Source organism: Taudactylus pleione, unplaced genomic scaffold (assembly GCF_031769625.1).
Source record: "Taudactylus pleione unplaced genomic scaffold, aTauple2 ptg000092l, whole genome shotgun sequence".
Taxonomy (NCBI): Eukaryota; Metazoa; Chordata; class Amphibia; order Anura; family Myobatrachidae; genus Taudactylus; species Taudactylus pleione.
Window position 1 is genome coordinate 12515852 of NW_028284494.1, and position 9149 is coordinate 12525000.

The following is a 9149-nucleotide window of genomic DNA, read 5'->3' on the forward strand; positions in this document are numbered from 1 at the left end:
CGTGTAGCTGATGGTGGCTGTGAAAACATATTGTTCACATATTCAGACGAATCAGCACCAGCCATAGGTCTAAATATGCACCAAGCAGTATTTCAGCATCTAAAGATGCTCAAAGTGGGCATCTTGGTCTGGAACATGTAGATACACGGATGTACACCAGGGAAGGACTTGAAGCGGCATTTGCATAAAGTCACAGAAGTAACACTGGCAAAAGACACAGACATGGATGCTGCAGTATCTGATTCAGAATCAAGTCCTATGTGAGAGTGCAATATTTTATTTTTATAATATTTAATATGTTGGCATTTCCCTTATCAAATGCTGAAAACTATTGTATATGCACACAAATTCATATGTATATATAAATGTTCTCAAATAAGATATGATAATAATAATAATAACAACAATACTATTATTAATAATAATAATAACAATAATAATAATAACAACAACAACAATACTACTGCTGCTGCTACTACTACTACTACTACTACTACTACTACTACTACTACTACTAATAATAATAATAATAATAATTATTATTATTATTATTGTTATTGTTATTAACAATAATGCAACTACTACTAATAATAATAACCACAATGCTGCTACTACTACTAATAATAATAATAATAATAATAATAATAATAATAATAATAATAACAATAATACTGCTACTGATAATAACTATAATACTAATAATATTATTATTATTATTATTAGGAGTAATAATAATAATAATAATAATAATAATAATAATCAGCTTTCTCTATGTGTTCAGGTTTATATAATCTTCCCAATATCACACTCGGCAAAACACATAAACAAATGCATATAAAATAAACCGCCTACATCTAGGCTTTATGCCAAAGCACACATGTCAAGCTTCGCGCACAGAGGCCTGTATCTCACAAGTAATAATAGTCAGTCTGAATGCTTTTGTAACATTCAGCTTCCCTAGTAAAATATTATGGCCAGAAAAATATCAGTGCAACTGAAATATTGGTTAAAGGTTTAAACAACATCATCTACCTCATTCATTGGCAGACTTCCTTTGTGCGTTTGTAAAATAATATCCAGCCGTATGTAACATCATTAGAATGAGTAAAATGCTTTGCTTAGGCCAAAATATAAATATGGCCAGGTCTGACTCAGCTACTCCTAAACCTTTCAGTTCATGAAACTAAGATTTGTGACTGGTAGAATCCTATAAACTTAATTGCTACTTCCTAAGAAACATTTCCGTTCCTAAGTGTGCCAACAGAAATTGTGCTGTGCAGCTGAAGCTGACGTCACAGTAGCAGACTGTGATATGGCAAATGCACATCCAGAACAGAATGATATCACAATCCACAAAGTATTATATAGTGTGACAATGTATAAATGGCAACGGGGATCATTCACAATGAGCAGTGCCTATGTTTGTGCATAATTCCTACAAATAGAAATAAAGAAAAAAATCTCACAGTTGATAATTATATGATTAACGAACCATTGTTATTAATGACTGCAACATCAAATAGCACTTAGGCAGCGCAAATTCACTTTATTACCAGGGTTGCGTTATATAGCATGATCTGGATTCCCTGCATAACAGCAGCACAGCAGATGGATATATCTTTGTTGTATCTATCTATCTATCTATCTATCTGTCTATCTATCTCTATATTATCTATATATCTATCTATCTATCTATCTGTCTGTCTGTCTGTCTGTCTGTCTGCCTGCCTGTCTGTCTGTCTGTCTATCTATCTATCGACTCTCCTTCCACTGTTTATGATGCAAAAGGATGACGCTTATTAGTTGATTTCACAAGACATATTTTGTTTTTTCTGTCGCTATTATCATGCTACTACTGCTGCCTTGAATATATGTATGTATAAATTGTATATGGATCGTATTTCTTGATAAAGGACCTATTGAGGGTCCGAAACGTCGACTCATTGGACATATGATGTCTGCGGCCCTTCTATGATATAATCATCAATGTGTTCATGTGATCTATATATTTGTGATTTTCCACTGAGGAGCACCCCAGCATTCTCTAGACGTGAGTGCAGGACTTTTTTGAACATTTATATCTATCTACATATATATGCATTCTCTTGGTAGTAATGGGGTGGATCTTTATGTAATTTTGATCAGCGTCCCCCGGCAGTAAACATTGGGATGCAGGCGGAGAGGTAAGACATTGAGAACACACACACTGTATTGTGGGGACAATTACTCAGTATCGGCTGCAATCAGGGACAGACTGGGGATGCTGAGCAGCCCTGGCAGTCCCCGTGCTCACCCATGCCAAGCACCATAAAAGGGGTGTGGCCTTGCTTTGAAAAGGGGCATGTCCTTTCCTCACAGGGGCGTACCGCAAGTCACGGAGGCCAGGCCTCGCGACATGCCCCCATCTTTCAGTTTCCCCAGCCAAGCAGAGCGCCGGGAGGCGGAGCTACTCGGCCGGGGGTTTGATGCCGGACCGTCCCAGCTGGCCATCGGCCCTTCTGGCCTTTGCCAGAAGTGCCAGATGGACAGTCCGGCCCTGGCTGCAATATTACAGCATTTATTATCACCTTTATTAAATGAGTTATTTCTCCTGGTAGATGCATCTTATTACCAACTGAGAAATGTGACACGAATAACTATGGTACTTATAGCCCTTATTGATGACAAATATATAAAGTGATCAACAGAATAATATTATGAAAATTCAGAGGTAATCCTTGGACGGAGATTCCCTTTAACTTTTAGGCTTAAAATAATTATGCTGTCTATCCTTTAATTGTTTTATACATTACATACACTCCACACTATCAAAAGTATCTTCTGTTGAAGATCTATATGTGATCTGATTAGACAATCTGGAGCTGAGGATGTCAGAACCCTAAAAAACCAAGGAACTACAGTACATTGTTCCTAAGGGAAATATTCATTATAATTTGCAGGGGACCAGTGGAATTGAATTTGCAGCAGCAGAAACAAATACACCAGAGCAATCCAGTATCGCTCCCAAAAGCAGTTGTCCCCCAAGCCCTAATATATTCACCGCTAATTTACAGCTAATTAGTAGCAGAGAAAGTTTACACTATCGACAGTATTAGTGCACAAATGTATCCTTCTTCATGACTAGGACCCCTTTCCTTGCTTCATAGGATAATTTAGGACAGGCAGGTAATGTTCACTTGTGTGTGAGGCCACACTATATGAAAACTCACGAACACAAAGTAATAATAATAATAATAATAATAATAATAATACACTGTGCTTATATTTGCCCAATGCTGATTGCTGTATTGATGTAATATTTTGTGCCTCATTTATTTGGTAAATGAGTCTGGGTCCCTGTTACTGGTGGACAACCTCTGACCCTCAGAGGTAGCATAAAACAATATACTTATCTATTTCCCACCCTGTTCTCTTAATTGTTTTCTGACAATATAGATTAATTCACAGTGACTATTTAACAGATTAATCTGTGACCACAACAGTAGCGGATTTCCTGCTAGGCATGCGAGGCACGTGCCTAGGGGCACTACCTGCTGAGGACGGCACAGCAGGCTGCAGCTCCCCCACCATTATTGTGTCGACCTATTGTGTGTCGACCTTTTGACCCTGACAACCATTTGTACATGTCGATCTACATACGTGTCGACCTTTAGTAGGTCCACCTATTGACCCTGTCGACCTTGTATCCCTGTCGATCTATTGCCTGCCTAACTTGTGGTGTCTACCTAAACATTGTCTACCTTTTTACTGTAGACCTTTTGATCCACACCCAAGTGGGCTATAGGTGAATGTTATTATTTCAATGATGTTCTTTGTTGTTTTAACGATCAAGGGGACCCTAACAGCTCTGCATAACACAACACCTGGATTGCACTGGCACCTTTGTCAATGACAATGACGAGTGCCATATCTGGACTTTCACTATGACAGGGGATAGGAACTGATACTGTACCCCTCTATACTCCGCTGCGGACCACATGTGGCACCATATAAATTTTGCATAATAATAATACTGTAAGAGCTTAAGACAGAATGTTGTCACCTGTCAGCTAGCTCCTCTCTTGTACCTTCACAAGAAGTTTGGAACAGCTAGAAGCCTGATGATATCTCTCTTCATTTGGAGGTGAGCTTTTTAGCTTAGCGGTCACGACTGTATTATTTTTAATAAGAAGTGGGTTGACTAGCACCCATGCCCTACCACGTTGGTAGTAGACTATCAGGCTAAGCAGCCGGGAACATAAAATTTGTCGGGAAAACTGTGTATACAGTGCAATCCCACAAGCACAGTTTACTCATTGGCGAATTGCTGTAAACATTTCCCAGGCTCAGAGACTGTCAGGGGTGGAGGGTGCATTTACTGTAGGTGTGTGGACACTTAATGACATTGCTCTCTTTAGTGTTTATATACTGTTAGTTATTGTGGTTACTGTTTACACTTTTACATTGTGTGCTGTGTAATAATGGTATTGTTGTACCTTTGCTAATGATTGTCTCCTGTGTGATACAAGAGCTATAAAGTTGCCAGGGTAATGTACCGCTATAAACATTTGCCTTTGTCAAGGACAAATCAGACCTGGGCAGACAGAGGGCAAACATAGACCCAGTATCCTCATAGTTGCAATGTATCAGTCTGAGGTATGGATAAATTGTATTTCAGTGGTAGTTTAGGGGCAGTGAATCCTTCTTTGTTATTTGTTGTGCAGAGGGGATAGGAATGTATCGCTGGTCTATTTGCTTATATCATACAGCTGGGATTAACAAATATTACAGTTCTGCCATTTATCACATGGGCATTTGATTTGGTGAATTATGAAATACTCCACCTTCCTATATCTGATCTATCTGATCTATTCTAATATAATAATGATCACAGGCCCCAACATCTCTTTCTATATTTATGGACACAGTGGGGGCGATTCAATTGTTTTTTAAGCCAGTGTTGCAAGTGAATTGTTCTGGGTGCTCATTAATTATCGCCTCTTCGCCCCAGGTTTAGCTGTGTAAAACGGCTAAACCCATCTTAAGTTCTGGTTAGGGTGCGCTAACTGCGGTTAGTGTGCCCTAATCAGGTGGTTTCTAACACATTTCTGCTCGCACCATCCTAAGGGTGCGAGCAGAAATGCCGGCGCTGCTAGCTATTGCGCCCTGACGGAGCAACAATTGAATTGCTCCAATGGGTGTCTTAAAAAAAAAGGCGTCGGCAAAACATTTGAATCACCCCCAGTATTCTTTCAAATTTTAGGATCAACTGTAGGGACAGTTGAACTAAATAATTGTTTTTAGTCTTTTGGCCCCAATATGTATCAATGTTATATTGTATCCAATATGTATCTTTGAGGAAACCATGGAATAAATATACAGTAGAGTCTAATTTATATTAGATTAGATTATATACAAAATACAAAATATCCAGTGTCTTTCTCATGCTATAGCCAACAACCTCTATGAGGGTCCTCGGCAAACCTGCATGAGATGGGACCACCTTCTGGATATAATGACTGAGGATGGCAGAATTAAGGGAGATGTGTATCAAACCTTCTAAAGAAGTCCAGAGAATAAGTTGCCCCATAGCAGCCAATCAGTTACTATTTATCATTCATTTAGCACATTCTATAAAATGATAGCTAGAAGCTGATTGGTTGGGCAACTTCTCAACCTGTTCTCTTCACTAACACCCAACATTATACTCATACAGCAGCCATAACAATGATACATTTCTAATATAGAACCCCAGAAAAATGATGCAGCCCACATTAACATCTTCCTAATGTCTGCTTCAGCGAAAGCGAAGACAAAAGAGGCTCAGATCACATACACTATTGTTGTTATGTCCGAAAATTGAATGAATATGGAAACAAAAAACTATTCTAACTTGATTATCAAAGAGCTTTGAACCAACTTACCAGTTAGAAATGAAAGTATGTTTACACGGAGCCCCAATCCCAAATCCTTTTCTAAAGTTAAATTGTTTGTATGGCCTCTCAGGGCCGCCATCAGGGGGGACTGCCGGGACTGGAGTCCCAGGCCCGGACAGTGGCAGAATGGGAGGGGGCCCACGCCCGCTCCTATCCCCAATGCACAGCACGCACTATGCCCCCACCCTTCCCATGGGCCGATTTCTCTCGTCAATGTCTTACCACAATGGGGGCGGAGCCAATGTAGCAATCCCCGCCCCCTTACACAGCACATTGCTTAATTGATGAGGGGGCGGGTCTAATGATGAAAGGTGCCCGCTCCATTAGCATCCTGCTGTTGCATCAGTGTAAGCAATATGTACTGTATGTATGTGTTTTCGCATGTGTATGTGTGTGTTTTAGCATTTGTTAGTGTGTATGTATGTGTTAGAGTGTATATATGTGTGTGTATGTAACTGTATATATGTGTATGTATGTGTTAGTGCATATATTTGTGTATGTATGTGTTAATGTGTATAAATGTGTATGTATGTTAGTTTGTATATATGTGTTAGTGTGTGTATACTGTATATGTGTTAGCATGTATATATGTGTGTCATATCTAACATATACATGTTTGCTCTATACCTTGTATATATGAATGTATATATATATATATATATATATATATATATATATTAGAATACCCCTCCAGAAAATCCTGCATTTGCCCCTGCCCTTGTTCAATCATTTTTTTCTCCTTTGGAGACGGCGCACGTGGCATCATAACATCACGCCACACCGCTGGAAGTCAGAGGAGCCGTGGCGTGTGAGGAGCAGCACCAGCCAGACCTGGAGGAGAAGCCAGAAGGAAGGAGCATTCTTCAAGGCGATAAGGTAAGTCATGACTCATGAGACTTAGCAGTAGCAGGGGAAGGGGGGCCCAGGGGCCCTGCGTATTTTGTCCCAGGCCCCAAAATTCTAATGGCAGCCCTGTGGCCTCTCAATGTGCACTCACCTCATCCAGGCATATAACATCCATTTGTGATACAAATTGTACAGAGAGTCTATTTATTATATTGGTAGTAGGACAGATGTTGACTTAGATCAATTTATAAAAAAACAGCAAATTACTATGGTCTACTACTAAGGGGTCTATTCGCTAAACAGTGTTAGGAAACAGAGTGAAAAGTGATAAGGTGCCAGCCAATCAGCTCCCAACTGTCATCTCACAGGCTGTGTTTGAAAAATGAGTTGGGAGCTGATTGGCTGGCACCTTATCACTTTTCACTCTGTCTCCTAACACTGCTTAGTAAATAGACCCCTAAATGGTTTGCCATAAAAGTTTACATACAACTAAAAATCTTTAAATTCATAAAAAGACTATTTACCTTATCATCAAGCTCATCCTATCATCTACATAACTACCAATCTATCTACTGTATATGTAATTTAATTATATATATATATATAACAAATCAAAATACCGGCACTCCACTGTGACAGGTAAGCAAAATGCCCAGGTGCCCTCCTAAAGGTTAATGAATTACCTTATGCAGACAACAGAAATGGGTACAATGTTCTTGATAAAGGTCTATGTGACCGAAACGTTGAACAAGCATTGACACAGCTTGTCAGAGTGATTCTTCTCTTAAAGGACCTGTGAGTGCTGCCACTGTACCCCTTTTTATATACTGTATATATATATATATATATATATTGCAGGTATTTGTGTGTATATATATATATATATATATGTCTGAACATTCACAGGAGACCCCACTAAATATACTAGTAAAGGTGACCTCAGTCTGCCCCTGACTCTGCCTCACCCACCGCTTTGTCATGCCCTGCCCCCTCTTTATTCGCTGCTCTGCCCCCTTTGCTGCTCCTCTGTCCCAGACCCCCCCCCCCACACACATACTCTCAGTACCCCCTCAATCCCATACTTGGGATTGAGGGGGCTGGGTCTTACACGTAGGCTAAGTCTGTCCTGTCTCCCTAGCAGTATGCATGCGTATGCATGTTAGAGATACCTTAGATATATACAGTATATATAATGTAGCAAATTAAATTGTTGAGAGGTTGGAAATCTCGGGGGGGTTGCCAATATGGTCTGTAGCTGACCATATGCAGGCCAGTTGTCACCTGAAGCAAAAATTTGTGGCCAGTTTCCAACATCAGCATGTTATGGTGGCTATTGAAATTGGACTGACACATGTAACACGATAAACAATATAATTAAAACTGGACTAAAAGTGAAAATTATAATGATAATGGCAGCACACAGGGCTGATTTTACCATGAGCAATCCTTACAAAAGTTTTAAATGCATTGTATGCGGGCATTATATTAGCAATAATATATTAACCTTATTCTTGTTCAATGATATGGTGCCACAAAAAAAGTAAACCTCAAGATTTGTGGGGAAAACCACATTTGCAGCACAAGTCCCACAAGGAAAATTACAGCATATTCAAGAATTGAAAATAAAAGAATGGCTAGAAGTTAGGTTCAACACCATACATAAAATATAATAGATAATGTATATAACAAATACAGCGCATGTATAAGAGAGATGATACAAGTATGCACTTGTAAGTGGATAAGGTAGGAGCGGATTACAAGATGGGAGAGATGGTCCTGCTCTTCAGAACTTACAATCTAATCATTGTGAGCATATTTGCTCTCACCCCACTACATTTCTGTTTATCACTCATAAACAATATATTATAGTATATAGTTTTGTGACAATCCCACAGTCAGCTCTGCTTCTGTGTAGTATTGGCAAAGCAAGCACTTCATGTAGTCAGTAAGCCTAACTGTCCTAGCCAACCCATGTACCTTACAGTAATATTGCAAGATTAAATTTCTTAGCATTCCAACAGTAAATGATAGAGGTGGTCTGACCATAACATTATTTTATTTTTAGAACTTATTTCAATAAAGCTTGAAGTATGTTGATAAATTCTATATATTGTTTTTCATATTCTCATGTATTGTTCTATTTTACATGATACCTCAGAAGTTAGCTCTAACTTGCAGAATTATCTTAAATATTCTGTTTATTATTATTATTATTATTATTATTATTATTATTATTATTATTATTATTATTATTATTATTCTTGCTTTTGGATGTTCCCACTACATTACAATCTATTTGATCCCACCCTAAGATCCCCTCAGTACACAAACGTTTAAAAGACAAACACAAATTGCTACAATGTTTCAACTGTTTGTTATGCAAACATA